Below are 25,385 nucleotides of genomic sequence, written 5' to 3'. Positions count from 1 at the left end.
TATGTTAACATATGTTATAGTAGGCTTCTTAACATGTCCTTTTTGTATATTTTTCTAATTACTTTTTCGTCATGCTAGATTGTATGCTCTTTTGAGATCCAATCACATGATAGTTGTGGATTAAGGAAAAAAAAGGGTAAACCCATAGCGTATGTTAACAAATAACGACACACAAACTTTGAGTCGAGCTACAACATTAAACTTAAACCAATAATATACATAATTAAACATTAAACCATTGTTATACATAATTAAACATTAAACGTAAATTAAAAATTCAACCTACATTAAACTTGAATATAATTAAACGTTAAACTTAAATTCAACATTCAACCTAAATTAAAAATAGAACATAATTAAACATTATACAACTTATTTTCTCCCCCAATTGTAGTAGTCCTATGACTCGTCAGAATCACTAACATAGTAAAAGGGGTCGGGTTCAGACACGTAACCATGTGGTTCCGGCTGTGGAGGTGGAGGGAGAGTATAGGGGTGGTTCGTATCCGCCTTGGGGTCTATTTCGTACCCTTCTGTCCAATCAGGTACTTCTTGTGTGGGTCGAAGACTAGGATGAGGAGGAGGTGGAGGAGGATGGTCGTCTTCATGTGGGTTCTCGTCTACCTGTGGCTGATTGTTAACCTCACCATTCGGTTCAACCTAGACAATGGTAGGTTCCACTGGCTGATTAGCTGGTTCAACCACATTGTTAGCAGGATTTTCAACTGTGGTGTTATTTAGTCCGAAACACCTTCGGTTCTCAATAACATCCTCAGAAGGTGTACTTGGGCCGAAATACATTTTTATATTTATTTTCTTGTGGGTAGAGTAAAATGTATTAACTGAAATATGAATGGGATGTGGGTGAGAGTTTGGGAGATGACACTTATTAATTATTTGGTGGAACTCCTTTGAACCCCATTTATTTTAATTTATTTTATTGATTTTGGAAGATCTTTTTTATATTGTTGTCCTTTGTTGTCTTTTCATATGTCATTAAATGTTTTGTCATATTTCCCCCTATATTTTTTACTTCTTTTTCTTCTTCTATAAACACAATTTAAGACTCACCATTAATCTTATCCACCTTCCTTCACCCACTTTACCTTTATCATGATGGATCTTTCAGTCGGCTATAATCATCCTCCTGATGATATTACATTAATTACTCCTAGCATACAAGTTTTTAGTATCCCTTTTGATGAGTCTACTTCAAATACTTTTCTGAACAACTTAATTGCTCCCACCAGACAAAGTAGTATTCATTAACTCATATTCATGTTATGTCTAGTTTTTATTATTTCTAAATACTCCCTTTGGTTATAAATGGTTTTGTTTTAATGCTTTAACAACTTAAAATCTCTTTTTTAAGTATTATTGTTTACCATATTTAAATGCTTTTTTTTAGAGAATGTCTTTAGCAACCAAACATCCTTAGGCCAACCAGATGGCGTATCACCTTTTTCCATAGAACCAACAATTCTTCAAGAGGAGGGTGCCTATTATGTTTATTATTCTTCTAATGGTACGAAGTTTTGGTGTTCAAAGATTGATAACAATTTAAAACCTATTGAAGGCACTGTTTTTAAATCATGGGAAGATATTGTTACTATGTATTATAAGTATGCTGAAGAATCTGGTTTTTCGGTCCGAAAAGGTCAAACTAAGAAATGGAAAGGTGTCGTTACACACAAGTATTTGAGGTGTAACAAGTGCGATACCCCCCAAAGCAAAAGTTCATTTGATTCCATGGCTGAACCCTCAATGTATGTCAGGAAAAAGACATTCACCATAACTGATTGCAAGGCTCACCTAGGTGCTTCATTTTGTCGTGACACATCTAAGTTTATTGTGTCTAAGTCTGTAGAAGATCACAATCATTGTCTTGTTGACACTTTTAACCGTGACTTGACTAAGATATCTAGAAAGCTTTCATTTTCAACCAAAAAATTTATTCACCAGATGAGTTTAAATAGAATTGGTCCTACTGTTGCTCATCGTTTACTTAACTCAATAAAGGGCAGTCATCATAACGTTAGAGGTACTCCTATTGATTTCAAGAACTTTTACAATGGAATGAGGATTTTCATAGGTGATAGAGATTCCCAGTTAGTTATTGACCGGTTGAAAGATCGTTACGAGTGTTGCCCCAAATTCTTTTTTTTTTACAGTTGAAAATGGCAAGTTAAGGTGTATCTTTTGGACCGATGAAATATCCAAGTTAAATTACAAAGCTTTTGGTCATGTTTTGGCTTTTGATGCCACGTATCATACTAATAGGTCAGCTATTTGATTCCACATTTGTTTTTAATTTATCATATGTAACATATGTTATAGTGTTAATAAATCTTACTTTTCCAGGTACAAAATGATATTTGTTCCCTTTACTGGTGTTGATCACCACAAAAAATGTGTTACTTTTGGAGCTGCCTTGATCAGTAGTGAGACTATCGACTCTTACAAATGGTTGCTTCAATCCCTTCTTAATTGTCATGGTGAAAAACCCAAGTTAGTTTTAAGTGATCAGGATCCTTCTATGCGGCAAGCAATAGTTCAAGTATTTTCTGAGTCATGTCATAAGCTTTGTATGTGGCACATAATGAAGAAATTGCCGGTCAAGGTTATGATCTTAACTTTGAGTAATGTTATTTATTTTGATATCTGTGTTATGCCTTTTGATATATTTTTTTCTTTTAAATTAGGTATCTGGTGATGTTATTGAAAATACTAACATTCTTTCGAGGATTCATTGTTTGGTTTGGAATTTGTTTATCACCCCTGATACATTTGAGTCCAGATGGCATTATCTTATTGAGAAGTTCGGTTTACAAGACAACGAGTGGTTGAATGATATGTTTGATACCCGAGATCGTTGGGTTCCTGCTTATTTTCGTGATATCCCGTTTTGTTGTTTAATGAAGACTACATCTCGTTGTGAAAGCTCTAACGCAACATTTAAAGTCAACTCAACTAGCGCTAATACGCTTGTCTAATTCATGTTGTGTATGGAGTCTAGACTTGACAGTCAATGTTATTCTCAAAGAAGTTTTGAGTACAAGACTTCATCTGCTTCATTTAAAAAGTTCTACCGGTGAAGAAATAGAAAAACATGCATTTGATTTGTACACTCAAACAATTTTTAATGAAGTTATAAAGGAGATAATGAAAGGAAAGTATTGTTACGTAACAAACTGAATCCGTTGATGCTCATGTTTTATATTCTGTGATACACTTGGACAAAAGGAAGGATATAACCAACGTCTTTCTGGTACGTTAAGGAACATGTTTTAACACGTTAACATTTGTTATATTGTTAACATATGTTATACGTTAACCTCAAAACATATGTTATTAGTGAATTCTATGTTAACATATGATATAATCATACATTTTGTTTTTAACATACAGGTTAAATTTGATCATGCTGACAACTCTGCTTCTTGTTCTTGCATGGGATTCACTCGTATTGGGTTTTTATGCCGCCATGTTTTTTGTGTTTATAGAATTTAAAAAGTTGACAAGATCCCTTTGAAGTATGTAAGTGATAGGTGGAAATGGGATGTTCTACCTAGAAGTGTTTTCTCACTTTCAAATCGTTATAGTGTGGATTCAAACCCTCAAAGTGTTTTACGTTTTGAGATTTTGGAGATGGTTAGTCAGTGTGTTGACATGTTGAGGGTTGATTCTGAAGGTCTTAACTCTTTTACTATGAAGATTAAAGAATTAAAATTTGTGTTCTTTCAAAAAAATTTTAAAAATGCGGATGCTGTAGATGACAACAAATTTGTCTTTGTAGAAATTATTGGCAATGTGAATTAAGGTGAAGATTTTATTGAATCCAGATGTTGTTCGGACTAAAGGATGTGTCAAGGTTCGTCGAGTGATGGGTGAGACGGAGAAATTGCCGAGAAGGCAAGTAAAGTCGCTAGGTTATGTCGTACTTGCGGTGAATATGTTTATCATGATTCTCGTAATTGCCCTTTAAATCCTAAGAAAAAGAAGAAAAGTCTTTGGCAGAGCCTGGAACAAGTGACAATGTTTAGATAGTTTCTGGGAAGCCATTTTGGATGCAACAAGAATTGTGGACTTAATAAATAAATTTCATAGGAAGGCATGTTAGGTTCTGATTCGTATTTGGTTCTTATTTTTTCAGCATGCTCTTTTTTAATTACCTATTATCATGTATGACATTGCAAGTGCTCTAATGGTATTGTTATTTTGGGTTTTTAATTTTTTTCAACTAAATTTCTTGTTACTTTTTTTTGTTAATAAAATGAGTGTATTATCCCTGTGGACTTAACAATCAATTGACCATTGGACTTACACTTACAACCATATTTATAACACATTACATCTTCATCTAACCTCCTTTATTTTTTCATTATATAAAGGTTATACTTGGACCCTTATTTTCTACAAGATCCCTTTTTTCAATTTTTATCATGTCTACACCTCGTCGTAGATTAGTTCCTCTTTCTAAGATTAAAATTGAGTCGTCTTCTAGAATATACTTTAAACCTGTGGTTAAAAGAGAGAACCTACCTTCTTTCAAAACTTACCCAAATTTTGTCGAACCTAAATTTGAAGATTTTAAGTACAAAACCCCGAAGGTTGAGAAGCCCAAAGTTGAGCAAAGTTGCATAAAAAATTCAAGTCGCTGCAAACAACAACATGATGATGAATGGATGTTGTATGATTTTGATAATCCCCTCCCTAACATCACCACTCTCTTTCCATACCCGACTCCCTTCTTTGACTTCTGATACTTTTGCAAACGTTTCTACGTTGTTCGTTAGTTTGTGAGAGCCTCACCTCAGTTGGTGAAAATTATCTAACTTTATCTACTCTATTGATGTATTTTTTTTATTTTAAATGTATTAGGTGTTTTTTAATGTTTTCCGATGTATGTGTATTATGTTAGTGTACTATCTTCAGAATATATTGTTTTATTATTGTACTAGTGCACTAGAAATATATTTACTTCTCTAGTTTGTTTACTATATTGGGAAATGTGTCAACGGGCCCCTCATGTAAATCAATTAAGTGACCTATCTACTTTCCCTCCTACCATATGTACTTACATTTATTTTCTTTTATTAATTTAATATTTTTTCTCCAACCTGAGCTCTTGTTAAATACCCATCAAAAACTCAAAAACTCATTCTACCACACACACACACACCAGCATGTATGTTTGCTACTGCCATAAGGTTGCTACCTTACGAATGTCCTGGACCGATTTGAATCATGGTCGCCGTTTTTATTGATGTCCGCATTTGGTATATTATGTTCTTGAACTGTCTGCATAATTATTTTTTTTCCAATTTCACTATATATGTATATTTTTTATTATTTTGTTAATGGTTTTTATTCTGCAGGAGAACAAGTGTGGTTACTTTGATTGGCTAGATCAACCCATGTGTGACCGTTCAAAGAAAATAATCCCTGGGTTATTGAAATTAAAAAACAAGCTTGAAGTTGATGTCCAAGTTTTGCAACGTCAATTACGCAAGAGTGACATTCTTATTGTTATTCTCACTTTTTTTGTTGTCTTTTTTTTCTTATTTTTAATTTAATTTGTTTTACTTACATAGTTTAATTTATTAAAAGAGTCACTTTATCAGAATGACTCTAATCTGTTCCTTTGTTTTGTTATATGTTGGTTAACTTTAGTTGTAATGTTAAAGTTAAAGTTATACGTAGGTAAATGTGCACTGCACATGTGTATAGTTGTTATGTCTTATCATAACTAGGTTATCTTTACTTGTTATATCTTATCCTACATAGTAAATTTGTATAGTAACGAGATAAATGTGACCCTTGAAAGAATACAAACTTTAAATTAATCTTATACAACCTACAAAAGTACAAGATAGTACAATATGCTTTAACAATAAAAGTTTATTTTTTAACAATATCACTCGAACTTTTTTTAACATCTGTATACGAAGAGATGTAATACGAATACGTCTCTGCTATTTTGATGTAAGCTATATTTGATTTACAAGTTTTTGATTTTATTTCAAAATGCAAGGCTATATAGTGGTTAGTACCTACATGCTGTTTAATTTAACTTAAATAGATAAAGAATTTAATTTAACTTAATCTCATACAACCTTTAAAATTACAACATAGTACAACGTGGTTGGATGTCATTTCACTTTTAGATGAATGCTTTTTGTAGTGTCTACTCGACCAACTCATGATTTTTTTTGTGAGTGTAATCAAGTTACCATTTGAACATTATGTTATGTAAAAAGGGAGAACATATGTTATGTTAAAAGGGCAAACATATGTTAAAGTGGAGAACATATGTTTTATTAAAAGGGAGAACATATGTTTTTCTAATATTAACATATGTTATTTACTAGAAAAGTTTTTTCAATCAAATCAGTTTTACAATTTCACATATCTTTTGGTCAAACATTCTATTATCTTGTTAAATCAAACCACCTACATTCACTTAATTTTCTATTCCTCAATTACATTATAACATCTTTTCTATCCCTCGTCTAATCCTAAAAAAATTGCATTGCTAAATAAACATGGTACAGCTTTAATAAGATCGCGTTCATTTTTTTCCTGATTTAGTACTTTTTTAATGTTTTGTTTAACTTGTTTTGTCACAACCATGTAAACATTTTACGACTTTAATAGTTGCACATCTATATTTTTTGTACTTCCACCCCTACCTAACACACTTTCTACTGTACCCCACTAAATATGTTCATGTCCTTAATATTCTATATAAGGTCTCACCTAACATAGACGGTATTTTACTATTTAATCTCCATTTCCCAATAAATTTTTTGACCACATTTTACATATTTCATAATCTCAAACTTTGTTCCCAAACACATATAAACGTAACATAATGTATTTCTTTCATTTTCATATTACAATTTACTTGCTTATCTTTTAAATCATGTTTCTATTTTTAACAAAGAAACAGTTTTTGTCAATCAAATCAGTTTTATGATCTAACATAGCTTTTGGTCAATCATTCTATTATCTTGTCAAACCAAAACACCTTCATTCACTTCATTTTCTATTCCTGAATTATATTATAATTTTTATTCTATCCCTCATCTAATATTTAAAAAAATGTCTTGCTATATAAACTCGCAATTAATTTTTTCAAATAATCACGTGTACATTTATTCCCCTATTTTATGACTGGTTGTTCTTGCTTCACGTGTTCAACCAAGTAAGTATGATACAACTTTAATAGTGTCACATCTACTACTTTTCTATGTTTTCCTACATACCATACTTTCTACTCTACCCCACTTAACATCTTATTTTCCTTAATATTCTCTACAAGGACCCACCTAACATATTTTTCTACTGTACCAAATATTATTTAATCTCCATTTCCCAAGAAACTTTTGGTCCACACTTCACATATTTCATAATCAAAAACTTTCTTCTGAAACATATTTAAACATACAAAAAGGGCCCACAAGTACTACATATCAGAGTCTCCACCGTCATATTTTAAAAACATAAGATACACCAAATCAGACGTCACATCGATCACGTCTTGCCCCAACCACTTACTAGAGTTAATACCCTAACAACCCACACGCGCCTACCCTAACAACCAGTCTTCAAAATATTCAGTTCAACAAAAACAAGTTCATACCCCACACGGGCCTACCCCACACTTAATTAAAGTTTAACAAAACAAGCTACCCATTTAACAAACACTAAAGTTTTATCAAAACCATACGGAAATCATTTTACTTACCTCCTGCGCCCGTCCAAACTTCTTGCTTTAGAGTGTTTAAATCAGACAAAACAATTCTTGATAAGATTTTTTTTCCTTAAACCTTTAAGTTGACTCTTTTTCTTCATTCCTTGTCTAGCAAACCCAGCCTCAAAGTTTTCTTCCTCCCCCATAAAAGTCTCCATGTGCCTCATCAATACCACTCCACCTTCTGTCGTATGGTTTGTGATTGCCCACTTCACTTGAATTCTTTCAATCGTACTTCCCTTTATCTCCTGACTCTTTGGATGATTCCATGACTCCAAATATCTCACAAACATGTCCTTCTACAAAACCATTAATAAATTAAATAACATATCTGTGTTTATTATTGTATTTGAATACAATGTTTTGTTTACTTTTAATAAATAACCATTTATTAACTAGATTCTTACCAGTTTGACGCGGTGTCTTTCAATTCGAACACTTCATTGTCTCATATTGTTGCTAACGGAAACACATTTGGGAAGTGGTCAATTGTAAAAATTGACGGTTTTTTAAGATTGAACACCACCACGAAATATTCCTCATGTTCCATAACTGGAAAGTAGACCAAGTCGATGTTTTTGAAACTACATATACTTAGGTCTGACCTCATTGAACTGTACATGTTTTGTGCAAAATTTGCTTCTCTAACATTCTTGTCCGATTCCATCGAGCCTATCATCCAGTCTTCGTGTTGTCATATTAATTAATATTTTTTAGATTTTACAATCAACAAATACTTTTAAATACGTACAAACTTACCAACACATCTGTGTTTAAGATGTATCTTGTATGAGTTTTTTGTGTCCCGAAAGTTATATTCTCATTCAACACCGCCGACCACAAGTTCACAACCTTCTTGTTTATCCTCTCTTTATATTTTAAACGCCTAATCTCCTCCACATCAGCAGTCAGCCCGTGATTCGCTTTGAATATTATTTTACTGCATTTTAATACTTTTTTTAGGACTTATGTTTTTGCAACTCATAAAGAACACAACAAAATTTATTATTCTTTTCAAAATCTAAAATTATACTTACTTTGACGGTATGCCTGCAATTTTCTGTCCTCATTTTCTGTAACGCAATAACATTGCAGTTAGTAACACAGACACCACAATAACCCAATCATTAGTTTTAGTAACTTACACATATTTTTCTTTACTGTTTCCATCCCCAACCATCACATAGTCCCATATTCTATCTTCCAAACTCGTTGTCTTGCATTCAATATCTAACACCCCACTCATGATTGACATTTTGTCTACTTTTCCTCCAACTTTCCCTGTCTTCAATTTCAGCTTATTTCTCTCCATTTCAGACATCACCCCACTCAGATCTATTCCCTTTTTCTACTGCTCAACTACATATGACACACGTTTTCACCAAATTAGAACGTATGTTTATCTTACAAAAAGAACATATGAAAATGATATTTTTGAAAGCTTGTTTTAAACTTCATTTTTAATACCTGTCTTTTGATCATCTTTGACTGTTTGATGCGAGGAACTTCCTACATCAGCACTTTTCTTTTTCTTTGTTGGTGTGGCTACAACACATAAAGAACACCAAAAATAGGTTGTTAATACACTTTTCATTTTTACATGATACGAAACCGACAATAAAATAATTATACTCATTTTATGCAAAATGATATTTAGTAAGACTTTTTTTTGCACTTGTTTTTTAATACCTGTTTTTTGATCCTCTTTTACTGTTTGAAGCGAAGGACTTCGTACATCATCAATTTTCTTTGTCTTTTTTTGTGTGGCTACAACACATAAAGAACACAACAAATATGTTGTTAATACAATTTTCATTTCCACATGACATGAAACCGACAAAAAAATATTAATATTTATTTTGCAAAATGATTTCCAATTTTTTTTGTTTTTGCACTTGATTTTGAATACCTGTTTTTGATCCTTTTTTACTGTTTGAGGCGAATGACTCCCTACATCATCACTTTTCTTTGTCTTTTTTGGTGTGCCTACAATACATAAAGAACACAACAAATATGTTATTAATACAATTTTCATTTACACTTGTTACGAAATTGATAAATAACAAATAATATTTATTTATTACCTATCTGTGAAACACCTAGACTAAAAGAATGTCCATTGTTTCCAAAATCTTCATGATCTGGAAATTCAAATTACTTATAACTTTAAACTGTAAATTGTACCAATAATTATGAAAATTTTGCTTACCTACTGTCTTGGATTTTCTGACAGTTTCCTTTTTTGGTGTTGTCTCGTTAACCCCCTGAACTTTTTCGGTTTCATCTTCCGACACCTTGTCATCATCAACCTTTTCATCCGCATCTTGGGCTGTTTTATCATCAGTTTTGAGATCCACATCTTCAAATTCCATTTTTTCCACCTCATTTGTTTCACAACCTATCAAAATTTTGTCATACATTACACACGTCATCTTTTCCTACATATATGTATTTTGACATAAAATTTTTTTATGTTTTTATACAAATTAGTACTTACCTGCATCTTCAGATTTTTCACTAATATTCTTCTCGTCTTCATTTTCCTGTTCACTCAACCCATTTTTTTTCTTGTTCATCACCCACCTCCAGCTCATCTTTGCTCTTATTCTCTTTCATTTCAGTCCCTCATTTTTCCTTTCGCTTTCCTCATCATCTCCCATCTCATCTCCTTCACTTTGTTCGTTTTTTTCTCTATCTTCTGCCATAAAATGATTGACAAAACAATTCTATATGAACTAAGTTGTGTTATCTATTAACTTTTTTTATTGTTTAATGTTTGTTTTACGAACCTCCACTGCTGACATTATCCTCTTCTTGGTCATTGTCTAAGCTAGCTTCTGTTGCATCCTCTAGATTTTCCTCTTCTTGGACATCTGTTTCTTCCTCATAATACTCTTTTTATCATTTAGAAGTTTTAAAGAACACAAAGTCATTAATATTAATTTATAAGATAATATATTATTTTTCTAATTTCTTACCTTCACAGTTCAGATTATCCAAAACATTCTTAATTAACTCACCACTAACATCATTGTCACCATTTGTTGGATCTTCTACCACATAACTGAATGTTAATGCACTTCTCACTACTAGAAAAAAGGCCTTTAATGACACGCAATGCGTGTCATAAAAGGGTATATAAGACACGCAAATGTGTGTCATTGAAGCCCCTGCCATAAAATGAAAATGACACGCAACCGTGTGTCATCTTTTTGTGACACGCATTTATGACTCTCATTTACGACACACATTTTTGCGTGTCATGGTTTTAGGTGTTTTAAAAAAATAATATCATCATCATCATCATCATCATCGTACTCAGTATATCCCACCAATAGCAAAGCTATAGTAGGGTCTGAGGAGGGTAAGATGTAGACAGCCTTACCTCTACCCCATAAGGATAGAGAGGCTGCTTCCGGTGAGACCCCCGGCTCGATAGTAGTTTTGCATCAAGCCTTGGACATAAGGCATATAGCACTCAATCATCGGGACACCGGCTGATCGGTGCATGTACCCTTGTCTTTCGGCTATCAACGCCACTACATGATGCCTGATTATATATATATATATATTATTTAAAAAAATAATATATATATATATATATTATGCAACTCAAACATTATATTTATTTTGATTTATAATATATACATACACACACACACACACATATATATATATAGGTATTTGATCATTTCAGAAGTTTATATATATATATATATATGAGTTAAGTGCCATTTTAGTACCTATGGCTTGGCAAACTACGCAACTTTAGTACTTATTATTTATTTTGTGTAAAAGTCTACCTCAGTTTAAAAAAAACTTGCATTTTAGTACTTGTTTTCTAACCCTGTCTATTTTTTCCGTTAAGTTAGGGATAATTTGGTAACTTTTTTATTTTCTTTGTTTTTTTCTTTTCTTTTAAACGCTTATAACTTGTAAACCCTAAATCTTCAAATCATAACATTAGAATTCAAATCCTAAATCCCCAAATATCGTAAAAATTCAAACCCTATGATGATATGGAGAAAGAGTTTGGGGATTTAGGATTTGGATTTTGATGTTATGATCTGGGGATTCAGGGTTTAAAAGATATAAGCATTTAAAAGAAAAGAAAAAAAAATATCCCTGATTTAACGGAAAAAATAGATGGGGTTAGAAAAAAAGTACTAAAAATGAAAGTTTTTTGAAATTGAGGTAGCCATTTGCACAAAATAAAGAATATGTACTAAAGTTGCATAGTTGGCCAAACCACGAGTACTAAAATGACACTTAACTTTATATATATGTGTGTGTGTGTGTGTGTGTGTGTGTATATAGAGAGAGAGAGGATCCAATACAATAATGGTTTATCATACATTACATACGCGACTCATATCCCCGTCGATTTTCAATTTAACGCGGTGGCAGTTTTGTAATTTTCATCAAATCCGATCCACTGCTCCCATCGATTCCGTACACCTTCATCGATACCATTCAGCAATCTTCATTGTACAACGATTTCGTCCACTGTCGAAGCCACCATCCGCAATCATCATACATTGTCGTCTATTATTTGTTCACTAGTTTGTTAATATTTTGAAAAAATTGAAATTGAAATTGAAATTGATGAACCTAATTCATCAATTAACCTTTAAATTGATATAATTAATCATCAATTTGAAGATTCGGTTGTGACAATCGTCAATTTCAGGTTAACCCCGTTAACTCAACTCCGTCAATTCAAACTTTAAGATCGTTGAATCTATAACGCATACTTCATTACATTTAAACTAGGGTTTAAATGACGCTTAACATTTACTACATGTGTAGTCTTTCGGGATTTGCACCGAAACGCAAACGAGTTGACGCGAGCGATTGATAAATAAACGACAAACGTCAACCAACTAGTTTAGGCTAGAGATGTAGCACTTGAAAGTTTAGGGACTAGAATGTAACTTGGTTATCTATAAATATAACCTAAACACTAAACCCTAATCTATTTTATAAACTCAAGACCGATCGGCCCTCCCCTCCTTGGTTCTCCACGGCTGCCGTCCACCAACTCACACATATACACCATCAACTCAAGCCTTTGATTGAAGAACTAGGTGCTAGGAAGGTATATTTGATCATCCTTTACCTTCTTGTTGTTTGATTTTGATGTTTAATGGGTTAATTGAAAACCCTAGGCAGCCGATTTTTATATGTATGTATGAGTTAACATGATGGTTGTTGAATTCATGATGATTGATAACTAGTATTGATGTTGTTGCTTGATTGATTGTTGTCTTTGATTTGAGTTAAAACACAAACCCTAATCTTGTATGTATGGCGTAATTGATATGCATGGATAGTGGTTGTAGTGTCTAGCATGTTATATGATTGATTTATGGTCCATAGATAGTTAAATTGTTGAGTTTTGATGTGAACAGATTCTGGACAGAATGTGTATACGATGTTTAAGTGACTGTAACGAAGTGTAAACGTGAAAATTGGTTGAGATTGTGGGTACTGCAGTAAACTAGGTTGAGTCTAGTTTCTATAAAGTATAAGTTTGTAATTTTTGGACAAGTAGAAGTTTACTTTTATTATTTTACAAAAACGTGGTGCAAAGCTGAGCTGTTAAACCTGCTGTTAGGTTAAGTTGTAAATGTTATATCGCATGAACCACGAGGCCAATTGGGTTGGTTCCACTTCTGGAAGTTGACTCATTGAGTTAGGAACCAAACCCAAGTGGTCTTGCATTTATTGGATTTTTCGTTTAATGGGAATTGCAAATAACATTCTGTTGCACATGAATCTGACTGATATGAGTTTGCTGTAATGTTTTGGTCATTATAAGAAAAATATGTGGAATAAAAATAAGATAAAATATGTTCTGGAAACCTAAGATATGTATGCTTCTGTGGTGATTTTTGGTGAATTAATTGAGACGTTATGATCGGTGAACTAGTGCAATCTTTCAAGTAGAAATTCTGTCATAACGAAACTAGCTGCTGAGTTGTGTAGGAATGCATGAAATATGATAGTTTTTGTATAATTGTTGTATTTTGACCAAAATACCCTTGCGGGGAATAGTTGTTAGTTGATTGCCATGAATTGACCAAATTGCCCTTATGGGGGAATAACGGTTAGTTAATCTTTGTTTGTTGACTAAAATGCCCTTACGGGAATAATTGCTAGTAAAGTATGTTATTAGTACGTGACACGAAAGTAATTGCTCACTCATGTATCGTATCACAATTGTACTTTTTTAAGTCACACACAATTCACAAACGAAACACGAAATCTGTTACGTGCATAGGTATTATGTGCCGAGTCTAGAGACTCGTTAAACGTACCGATACTTAGAAAATCTCTTTGTTATTTAGAACGCTAGAGAGTTTCTACGACGCACATCACTTGGTGATCTAGATCGGGATATTCTTCGCAAACAGTGAGTTTCACTTACCCCGCTCTTTGAACTGTTTTCAAACGTTTTTCACTTGGGGGAGATAACATACTCCGATAAACATATTTTCTGAGATAAACGCATATTTAAGATTTTGTTATAAATTATATATCACTTGTAAAGGCTAAGCGGCAAACGTAACATTTGAAGTCCCACACATCGGACCGGTTAATATTTGGAATAGCGAGTCACTGTTGAGTAGTACTACTGGGTTTGACAAACCCCACCCGACGTTAAGCTCAACTGGAGGTTGAGTGGGTGTAATTTTGGCTAACACTTACCATGGTCTGGATTGACCTGGTGACGGGCACTTGATAAACAGTCAGCTTCGGTCGCGAACCACTTAGCGATACTTGTTGTATAGATTAGCTACCTATCGATATATAATTTGACATAACACTATCTGGTAATGCAACACTTAAACGTCGTAACGAGGTTACGCAACACTTAAACGTCGTAACGGGGTTACGCAACACTTAAACGTCGTAACGTGGTTACGCACACTGAAACGCCGTAACGTGGTTACGCAACACTTAAACGCCGTAACGTGGTTACGCAACACTTAAACGCCGTAACGTGGTTACGCAACACTTAAACGTCGTAACGTGGTTACGCAAAACACTGAATCGTCGTAACGAGGTTACGCAAAACACTAAACGATTTATCTTATTTAACTTGTGAACTCACCAACCTTGTGTTGACACTTTTAGTATGTTATTCTCAGGTAGCCGAGGCGGGCGCGCGGTTTAGGAGCATGCATTAATTGAAACCATCTTTATTCTGCAAACTTAATTTTTAACAGTTACATTTGGTTTTAAGTCGTCCTGCGTGACGCAACTTTTGAATTAAGGTTTTACGCTTCCGCACTTATTTACATTTAAACGTTTTTCTTTGGTTTGATTATAACTAATGATTCCGATCCTGCCAGTTCACACCCTCTGACGGTAAAACTCCGTTAGTGGATTTTGAGGGTGTGACAGATTGGTATCAGAGCCATTGGTTATAGCGAACTAGAAGCTGCATTCATACTAGACTATAACCGCGACGACCCATTAGTTATAATGATACGTACTGCATAGGTTTGTGTAGTCTTGAAATCTTATTTCTTTACCTCCTTCACTCATACGCGCGCATATACACGGCTTACCTGTAGGAATGTCGACGCCACCCTCATCATCATCCGATTCGATGACGCATGCTCACGGGAAGGAACCGCAGTTACCTACTGCCTCGCCACCCCATGTAGTCCCGGAATTCGAAGCTCCTGCACCGAAGAGGTACCGCCTATCCGGAGGCCTGTATGAAAACGACGTTAGCTGGGATTGGTACCCCAACATGATCAGACGTATGGTCTACCGTGAACAAGTTCCCCCATTGCCTCACCCGAACCACCCTGCTTACCCTAACACTCTACCACCCATAACCGAACCTGTGGAGCGAGTTCTCGCAGCTGTCGTTTCTTGTTTGGAGCGTGATGTGGGTTACATGCGCTACACGAGAGAGAATGTTTCCAGACTGTTTAAAGATGGAACCCAGACTCAGGAGGAGATTGCCCGCATGGCAGCGGCAATGAAAGAAATGCAGGAGACTAGTGAGCAACAAACGAAGGTTATGATGAAGATGCAAGCTGAGAAGATAGACTTGCAAGACCAACTCCAAGAAGCAAGGACCCGAACTGAGATAGCGTTAGAGCGTTGCGATGTCTTACAAATGCAACTTGCTCAGAACGCAGCCGAACCTGAGGCAGAGCCTGAGGCCGAGCCTGGGGCAGAGCCTGAAGAAGATCCTGAAGAAGATCCTGAAGAAGATCCTGAGGAAGATCCCGAGGAGGAACCCGAAGTGGAATCGGAGGAAGAACCGACTGAGCCAGAGGCACACTCAGAGGTGTCCACAGACGATGTACAAATGTGCAGATCCTTGGATTGGAACTGGCTAACGCGATGAACTGGGAGGAGTTCAAAAACATGATGCGAGAGGAGTACTGTCCGAGGGAGGAAATTTCGAAGTTAGAGTCGGAGTTTTGGTCGTTGAAGATGGTGGGTTCGGAGATTGAAGCCTACACTACTCGTTCGCACGAGTTGGCTGTAATGTGTCCGCGGATGGTGGATCCGCCGAGCAAGAGAATAGAAATGTACATTGATGGTTTAGCACCGCAAATTCAGGGCATGGTGACGTCTTCCCGACCAGCCACGATCCAGCAAGCGATCCGTTTGGCTCATAAACTGACGGATCAGGCTGTGACCCAGGGTGCGTTACCACCGAGGGGTTCGACTGTTAAAGCCCGTGACAACCCGAGTAATGACCACGTCAGCAACAGTAACAACAACAGCAACCCGAACAGCGGGAAGAGAAAGTTTGACAACACCAGATCTTCATCCTCAAACCTCCCACCACAACACCACTACCGTAAGCCCGAATTTACTCGGAGTTTCAACACTCAGAATCACAACAACAACAACAACAACAACAACAACGGTAGCGGGCAGGTTTCGAGCGGATATGCTGGGAAATATCCAAAGTGCAACAGGTGCAACTTTCATCATGTTGGTCAGTGTGACTGTGTCAAGTGTCAAAGATGCGGAAAGATAGGTCACCAAGCGAAGGAATGTAGAGTTGACCTTGCAGCGAAGGGTGCTCCTAAGCCACCGATGACGACTAAGGGATGTTTTGAATGTGGACAGGAAGGTCATTTTCGGAAGGATTGCCCCAAGCTGAAACAGAATGACAATAATGGGGGTAATGGAAGTGGCAGTAATGGTGGAGGAAATGGCAAAGGAAGAGCGTTTGTGATTTGGATCGGGTCAAGCCCGCAATGATCCGCATGTGGTGTCTGGTAAGTTCCCTGTAAACGATTGTTTTGCTTCTATTTTGTTTGACACTGGAGCTGATAGGAGTTTTGTGTCAAAAGCTTTTAGCCAACTTTTAAACCTTACTCCAACCCCGTTAGACGCTAAGTTTCCTGTTGAATTAGCTAACGGTAAAACTGTAATAACAACTCATATACTTGCAGGATGTAAGTTGAAACTGTCAGGTCATGTCTTTGACATTGACCTTATTCCTTTTACGCTTAGTAGTTTCGATGTCGTTGTCGGCATGGACTGGTTATCCGAGAACCGAGCGGAGATTATATGCCATGATAAGATAGTCCATATTACCACCCCTTCCGGCGATCATTTCGGTCCGAGGCGAGAGAAGCGGCATGACCACCAGCGTCATTACCCTTTTGAAGGCACAGAAGTATCTACGAAAGGGTCATCCGTCAATTTTGGCGCAGATTGTTGAGAAACCGCGGAGGAGAAACGAATTGAAGACATACCGGTTGTGCGAGACTTTCCGGAAGTTTTCCCAGAGGATTTGCCCGGACTCCCTCCTATTCGTCAAGTCGAATTCCAAATCGAGTTGACACCCGGTGCAACACCCATAGCACGAGCCCCGTATCGACTCGCACCGGCGGAACTTCAGGAGTTGTCCACTCAGTTGCAAGATTTGTTGGATAAGGGTTTTATCCGACCTAGCTCATCGCCATGGGGAGCCCCTGTCTTGTTTGTCCGAAAGAAAGACGGGACTTTCCGAATGTGCATCGACTACCGGGAGTTGAACAAGGTGACGGTCAAGAACCGTTATCCTTTACCCCGAATTGATGATTTGTTTGACCAGCTTCAAGGATCGAGTTACTACTCGAAGATTTATCTACGATCCGGTTACCACCAGCTGAGAGTGCGCGAAGAAGATATCTCAAAGACGGCTTTCAGAACACGGTATGGTCACTACGAGTTTTCGGTTATGCCTTTTGGCCTAACCAACGCGCCAGCCGTATTTATGGATCTCAAGAATCGAGTATGCAAGGCGTACCTCGACAAGTTCGTGATTGTTTTCATCGATGATATTCTCGTCTACTCCAAGAACGAGACTGACCACGAAGAGCACCTAAGGGTAATTCTGGAACTATTGAAGAAGGAACAACTGTATGCTAAACTCTCGAAATGTGAATTTTGGCTTCGCGAGGTTCACTTTTTAGGACATGTGATCAACGAGAATGGTATACATGTCGATCCCGGTAAGGTAGAGGCCATCAAAAAAACTGGGAAGCACCTAAGACTCCGACTGAGGTGCGACAATTCCTAGGACTGGCCGGCTACTACCGGCGTTTCATCGAGGGATTTTCAAAAATTGCTCAACCCCTCACCACTTTGACTCACAAGGGCACTAAGTACAACTGGGGTGACGCGCAAGAATCCGCTTTTCAACTGTTGAAAACCAAGCTTTGTAGCGCCCCTATTTTAGCTCTCCCTGAGGGAACGGAAAATTTTGAGGTACACTGTGACGCATCTATACAAGGTCTCGGTTGTGTGCTGATGCAACTCGAGAAGGTTATAGCCTACGCCTCTAGACAACTACGGGTTCACGAGAAGAACTACACGACCCACGATTTGGAACTCGGAGCTGTAGTGTTTGCTCTTAAGATATGGAGGCATTACTTGTACGGTACCAAGTTTACCATTTACACCGACCACAAGAGTCTCCAACATATCTACGATCAGAAGGAGCTGAACATGCGACAGCGTCGTTGGGTCGAGCTGCTTAAAGATTATGTTTGTGCCATCAAGTACCACCCTGGCAAGGCCAATGTGGTGGCCGACGCCCTCAGCAGAAAAGAAACAGATAAACCCAGACGGGTGAGAGCATTGCAACTCACGATTCATGCCAGCTTACCCGATCAGATTCGCGATGCGCAACTGGAAGCTTTGAAAGATGATAATCTTCCATCGGAACTCATGCGGGGCATGAACAAGCAACTTGAAACCAGATCGGACGGGGTCCGATATTTTGAGAACCGGATTTGGGTTCCACGATACGGAGAGTTGAGAACTCTAGTGATGGACGAAGCTCACAAGTCCCGATATTCTATCCACCCTGGCTCAGATAAAATGTATCATGATTTAAAGGCACTTTACTGGTGGCCGAACATGAAAGCCGACATTGCCACCTACGTGAGCAAATGCTTGACTTGTGCCAGAGTCAAAATAGAATACCAGAAACCATCTGGTCTTCTGCAACAACCGGAACTCCCAATGTGGAAATGGGAACACATCTCAATGGATTTTATTACGGGTTTGCCTAAGACACCGACGGGATGCGATACCATCTGGGTGATCGTTGACCGGTTGACTAAATCGGCACACTTCCTAGCGATTAAAGAAACAGACAAAATGGAAAGACTGACTCGAGTATACATGAAAGAAGTGGTGTCTAGACACGGAGTGCCTGTCTCGATCATTTCCGATCGAGATTCTCGTTTCACCTCGCACTTTTGGAAGTCGCTGCAAAGCGCACTGGGCACCCGTCTCGATATGAGTACAGCATACCATCCTCAGACGGATGGGCAAAGTGAACGGACTATTCAGACCCTGGAGGATATGTTGCGTGCATGCGTCTTAGATTTCGGAAAAAGTTGGGAACCCCACTTACCCTTGGTAGAGTTTTCGTACAATAACAGCTACCACGCAAGTATTAAGGCAGCGCCGTTTGAAGCGCTGTACGGACGGAAGTGTCGATCACCACTCTGCTAGGCAGAGGTGGGTGATAGCCAAATCACTGGTCCGGAACTGGTACTCGAAACCTCGAAAAAGATTGTTCAAATCCGAAATCGCATGGCAGCAGCACGAGATCGCCAAAAGAGTTACGCCGACAAGCGCCGAAAACCTCTCGAATTTCAAGTGAACGATCGGGTGTTACTCAAAGTCTCACCTTGGAAAGGTGTGGTTCGCTTTGGGAAGCGAAACAAACTCAACCCACAGTATGTTGGTCCGTACCGGATAACTGAGCGCATTGGTCCGGTGGCGTACCGACTGGACCTACCAACAGAACTCAGTGGCGTACACGATGTATTCCACGTATCAAATTTGAAGAAATGCCTATCTGATGAAACCCAAGTAGTCCCTTTGGAGGAACTACAAGTTGATGAACAGTTACGGTTCATTGAGGAACCAGTCGAGGTTTTGGATTGGGAAACCAAAACGCTCAAACACAGCAAGATTCCAATCGTTAAGGTTCGTTGGAACTCGAGACGTGGACCGGAGTTCACATGGGAACGCGAGGATCACATGATGAAAAAGTATCCTCACCTTTTTGAAGGGCTAACCAAACACCGAAAACCGCGAAACCCGGCAAACCGTCAAACATCACCGGAGGTATGAACTAAATTTCGGGAAGAAATTTCTTTCTACTAGGGGATGATATGACAAACTGAAAAATTTTCTTATTTTTTTTTTTCAGACACTCATCACGACTTGACTAAGAATTTTCGGGACGAAAATTCTTTAACATGGGAATGATGTGACAATCGTCAATTTCAGGTTAACCCCGTTAACTCAACTCCGTCAATTCAAACTTTAAGATCGTTGAATCTATAACGCATACTTCATTACATTTAAACTAGGGTTTAAATGACGCTTAACATTTACTACATGTGTAGTCTTTCGGGATTTGCACCGAAACGCAAACGAGTTGACGCGAGCGATTGATAAATAAACGACAAACGTCAACCAACTAGTTTAGGCTAGAGATGTAGCACTTGAAAGTTTAGGGACTAGAATGTAACTTGGTTATCTATAAATATAACCTAAACACTAAACCCTAATCTATTTTATAAACTCAAGACCGATCGGCCCTCCCCTCCTTGGTTCTCCACGGCTGCCGTCCACCAACTCACACATATACACCATCAACTCAAGCCTTTGATTGAAGAACTAGGTGCTAGGAAGGTATATTTGATCATCCTTTACCTTCTTGTTGTTTGATTTTGATGTTTAATGGGTTAATTGAAAACCCTAGGCAGCCGATTTTTATATGTATGTATGAGTTAACATGATGGTTGTTGAATTCATGATGATTGATAACTAGTATTGATGTTGTTGCCTGATTGATTGTTGTCTTTGATTTGAGTTAAAACACAAACCCTAATCTTGTATGTATGGTGTAATTGATATGCATGGATAGTGGTTGTAGTGTCTAGCATGTTATATGATTGATTTATGGTCCATAGATAGTTAAATTGTTGAGTTTTGATGTGAACAGATTCTGGACAGAATGTGTATACGATGTTTAAGTGACTGTAACGAAGTGTAAACGTGAAAATTGGTTGAGATTGTGGGTACTGCAGTAAACTAGGTTGAGTCTAGTTTCTATAAAGTATAAGTTTGTAATTTTTGGACAAGTAGAAGTTTACTTTTATTATTTTACAAAAACGTGGTGCAAAGCTGAGCTGTTAGACCTGCTGTTAGGTTAAGTTGTAAATGTTATATCTCATGAACCACGAGGCCAATTGGGTTGGTTCCACTTCTGGAAGTTGACTCATTGAGTTAGGAACCAAACCCAAGTGGTCTTGCATTTATTGGATTTTTCGTTTAATGGGAATTGCAAATAACATTCTGTTGCACATGAATCTGACTGATATGAGTTTGCTGTAATGTTTTGGTCATTATAAGAAAAATATGTGGAATAAAAATAAGATAAAATATGTTCTGGAAACCTAAGATATGTATGCTTCTGTGGTGATTTTTGGTGAATTAATTGAGACGTTATGATCGGTGAACTAGTGCAATCTTTCAAGTAGAAATTCTGTCATAACGAAACTAGCTGCTGAGTTGTGTAGGAATGCATGAAATATGATAGTTTTTGTATAATTGTTGTATTTTGACCAAAATACCCTTGCGGGGAATAGTTGTTAGTTGATTGCCATGAATTGACCAAATTGCCCTTATGGGGAATAATGGTTAGTTAATCTTTGTTTGTTGACCAAAATGCCCTTACGGGAATAATTGCTAGTAAAGTATGTTATTAGTACGTGACACGAAAGTAATTGCTCACTCATGTATCGTATCACAATTGTACTTGTTTAAGTCACACACAATTCACAAACGAAACACGAAATCTGTTACGTGCATAGGTATTATGTGCCGAGTCTAGAGACTCGTTAAACGTACCGATACTTAGAAAATCTCTTTGTTATTTAGAACGCTAGAGAGTTTCTACGACGCACATCACTTGGTGATCTAGATCGGGATATTCTTCGCAAACAGTGAGTTTCACTTACCCCGCTCTTTGAACTGTTTTCAAACGTTTTTCACTTGGGGGAGATAACATACTCCGATAAACATATTTTCTGAGATAAACGCATATTTAAGATTTTGTTATAAATTATATATCACTTGTAAAGGCTAAGCGGCAAACGTAACATTTGAAGTCCCACACATCGGACCGGTTAATATTTGGAATAGCGAGTCACTGTTGAGTAGTACTACTGGGTTTGACAAACCCCACCCGACGTTAAGCTCAACTGGAGGTTGAGTGGGTGTAATTTTGGCTAACACTTACCATGGTCTGGATTGACCTGGTGACGGGCACTTGATAAACAGTCAGCTTCGGTCGCGAACCACTTAGCGATACTTGTTGTATAGATTAGCTACCTATCGATATATAATTTGACATAACACTATCTGGTAATGCAACACTTAAACGTCGTAACGAGGTTACGCAACACTTAAACGTCGTAACGGGGTTACGCAACACTTAAACGTCGTAACGTGGTTACGCACACTGAAACGCCGTAACGTGGTTACGCAACACTTAAACGCCGTAACGTGGTTACGCAACACTTAAACGCCGTAACGTGGTTACGCAACACTTAAACGTCATAACGTGGTTACGCAAAACACTGAATCGTCGTAACGAGGTTACGCAAAACGCTAAACGATTTATCTTATTTAACTTGTGAACTCACCAACCTTGTGTTGACACTTTTAGTATGTTATTCTCAGGTAGCCGAGGCGGGCGCGCGGTTTAGGAGCATGCATTAATTGAAACCATCTTTATTCTGCAAACTTAATTTTTAACAGTTACATTTGGTTTTAAGTCGTCCTGCGTGACGCAACTTTTGAATTAAGGTTTTACGCTTCCGCACTTATTTACATTTAAACGTTTTTCTTTGGTTTGATTATAACTAATGATTCCGATCCTGCCAGTTCACACCCTCTGACGGTAAAACTCCGTTAGTGGATTTTGAGGGTGTGACATCGGTCGATTATTTTTTTTCAGTTTTTAGTGGGTTATGCCTGAATGTTTAAACTCTTTCTCCTGATCGTTTAAACTTTTTTGCCTGAACGTTTAAAGGTTTTACATTTGAACGTTCAAAGGTTGAGATTTTGGCTTGAACGTTGAAAGGTTTAACCCTGAATGTTTTAAGATTTTGGCTTAAACGTTTAAAGTTTTGTGTTTTTGGGTGTTCAAAACTAAGGATTTCAGTACAAAAAGTTTAGAAGTTCTGTACTTCAGGTGTTTAATTTTTTTTTAATTAGTTTAGAAGTTCAGAACTTCTAAACTTTTTTGAACACCCAGAACTTCTTAGAACGTTTAAAGATGTTCAGTTTTTTTGGACACCCAGAACTTCATTAAAAGTATTAGAACGTTTAAAGATGTTCATTTTTTTTGAACACCCAAAAATTCATTGAACGTATCAGAACGTTTATAGTTCTTCAGTTTTGTTTCAGAATGTTTAAACATAATATTTTGAACCTCTAATCAGAGCTCGATTAAATGCATTATTTATGCAGTTCCATAATTGATTGATGAATCTAAATACTTTTACACATCAATTCGATTGATTAAATCATCATTTTGGTGTTCATTTTGGTCAGAATGTTTAAACTTTGAGCAGAACGTTTAAACATGAACCCTAATCATAGCTCAATTAAGTGTGTTAATCTGTATTTTCATAATCGATTGATGATTCTAAAGTATCTTACACATCAATTCAATTAATTAACTCATCAATTTTTGATCAATTTGAAGATTTTTAATGTTCAATGACGTTCTACTTCAATTTTGGTTTTTGACTTTTTGAAATTTCATACTGTAAGTTGTGATTAGAGTTTAGAAATTGGATGAGATAGATTAAGGAGTTCAGAATTTGGATCGGAACCGATTTGAAATCGATGAATTTGATCGCGAACTACTGTTTGGGTTATTTACGAAACTGCCACCCGCGTGAAATTAACATCGACGTTAAAAAGCTCGCGTACCTAATGTACGATAACTGATTATTGTACGTTAAACCCCCCCTATATATATATATATATATATATATATATATATATAGAAAAGAGTTCAAATAAGAATAAGGAGTTTCCTAAGAATGGTAAGAATCAACAAATTTTTGACATTTGGCATTACAAATGATGGTGAAAGAACAATTCTAGGAAACAATGTCGGTTATAGTGATGAAAGAGTAATTCTAGGAAACTATGTCGGTTATTGGTAATTTTAATCTCAACCATTGATTAACATGATCCAATGACTATGATTTATTCCTAGTCTTCCTAGGAAACTACTTCTTTTTAGGATAACCCTCCTCTCTCTCTCTCTCTCTCTCTATATATATATATATATATATATATATATATAGATACATGGTATTTCATAGGTCCTACCAGGAGTCGAACCCGGATCACTGGATTCAATGTCCAGAGTGCTAACCACTGCACCATAGAACCAGATATTACATCTTTACACTACACTTGAATATGTAAATTGACCATAGTAGCTGATACATACCTGATTAGCACCCATTTTATGCCTCTGAATACATATATTCATTTTCTTTTTTCTCTGTGTTAAAGAAAATTGTTTCGCTCCTCTTCAAAAACCTTATAATCAGCGAGTTTGTTAGTTTCTTCTTCAGGATATTACACCTGCATCCAGAATGAATTTTTGTTATCCTTTTTAGTTGTCTTTTTAAAAATTAACTAGTAAAAGACGCTGCGTGTTGCAACGACCCAAAGTTAGTTAACGCATTAACAACTTATGAAAATAAAATGTACAGTGTTTGTCAGTTGATGCCACACTACCTGTTTTGACTCATTAATAATTGACTATTTTGACACCCAGTTACATACTAAAAGTCTTTTGAGCACATTCAAGGATAACTTTACAGCAAATATTTTGAGCCAATGAGCCGTTAATGTATTCAAATCCTTGTAGTTTGACTCTGGTAATACACAGTCCAACATTCCAAAACCAACGAAGATACCAACCCCTACACATAATACACATGATTAATATATCGAATTTGAAGCAAAAAGATCCTATTACACATGGAGGTTAGTTCACATAACTTTTAGTATATAAATACTACTAAATCAT

At 36.7% G+C, this 25,385-nt stretch overlaps 1 non-coding gene across 1 annotated transcript; it reads right to left on the bottom strand.

Moving 5' to 3' along the window:
• Window positions 1-24,664: 24,664 nt before the first annotated feature.
• TRNAQ-UUG (transfer RNA glutamine (anticodon UUG)) lies at window positions 24,665-24,736 on the bottom strand. The gene has a single exon. It is a non-coding gene; the product is annotated as a tRNA-Gln (tRNA).
• Window positions 24,737-25,385: the final 649 nt, after the last annotated feature.

The sequence above is a fragment of the Bidens hawaiensis genome, unplaced genomic scaffold (genome assembly GCF_021521415.1).
Source record: "Bidens hawaiensis isolate Kalapana, Puna unplaced genomic scaffold, B.hawaiensis_p1.1 tig00023983_1, whole genome shotgun sequence".
NCBI lineage: Eukaryota > Viridiplantae > Streptophyta > Magnoliopsida > Asterales > Asteraceae > Bidens > Bidens hawaiensis.
This window is presented reverse-complemented; position numbering and strand designations above follow the sequence as displayed.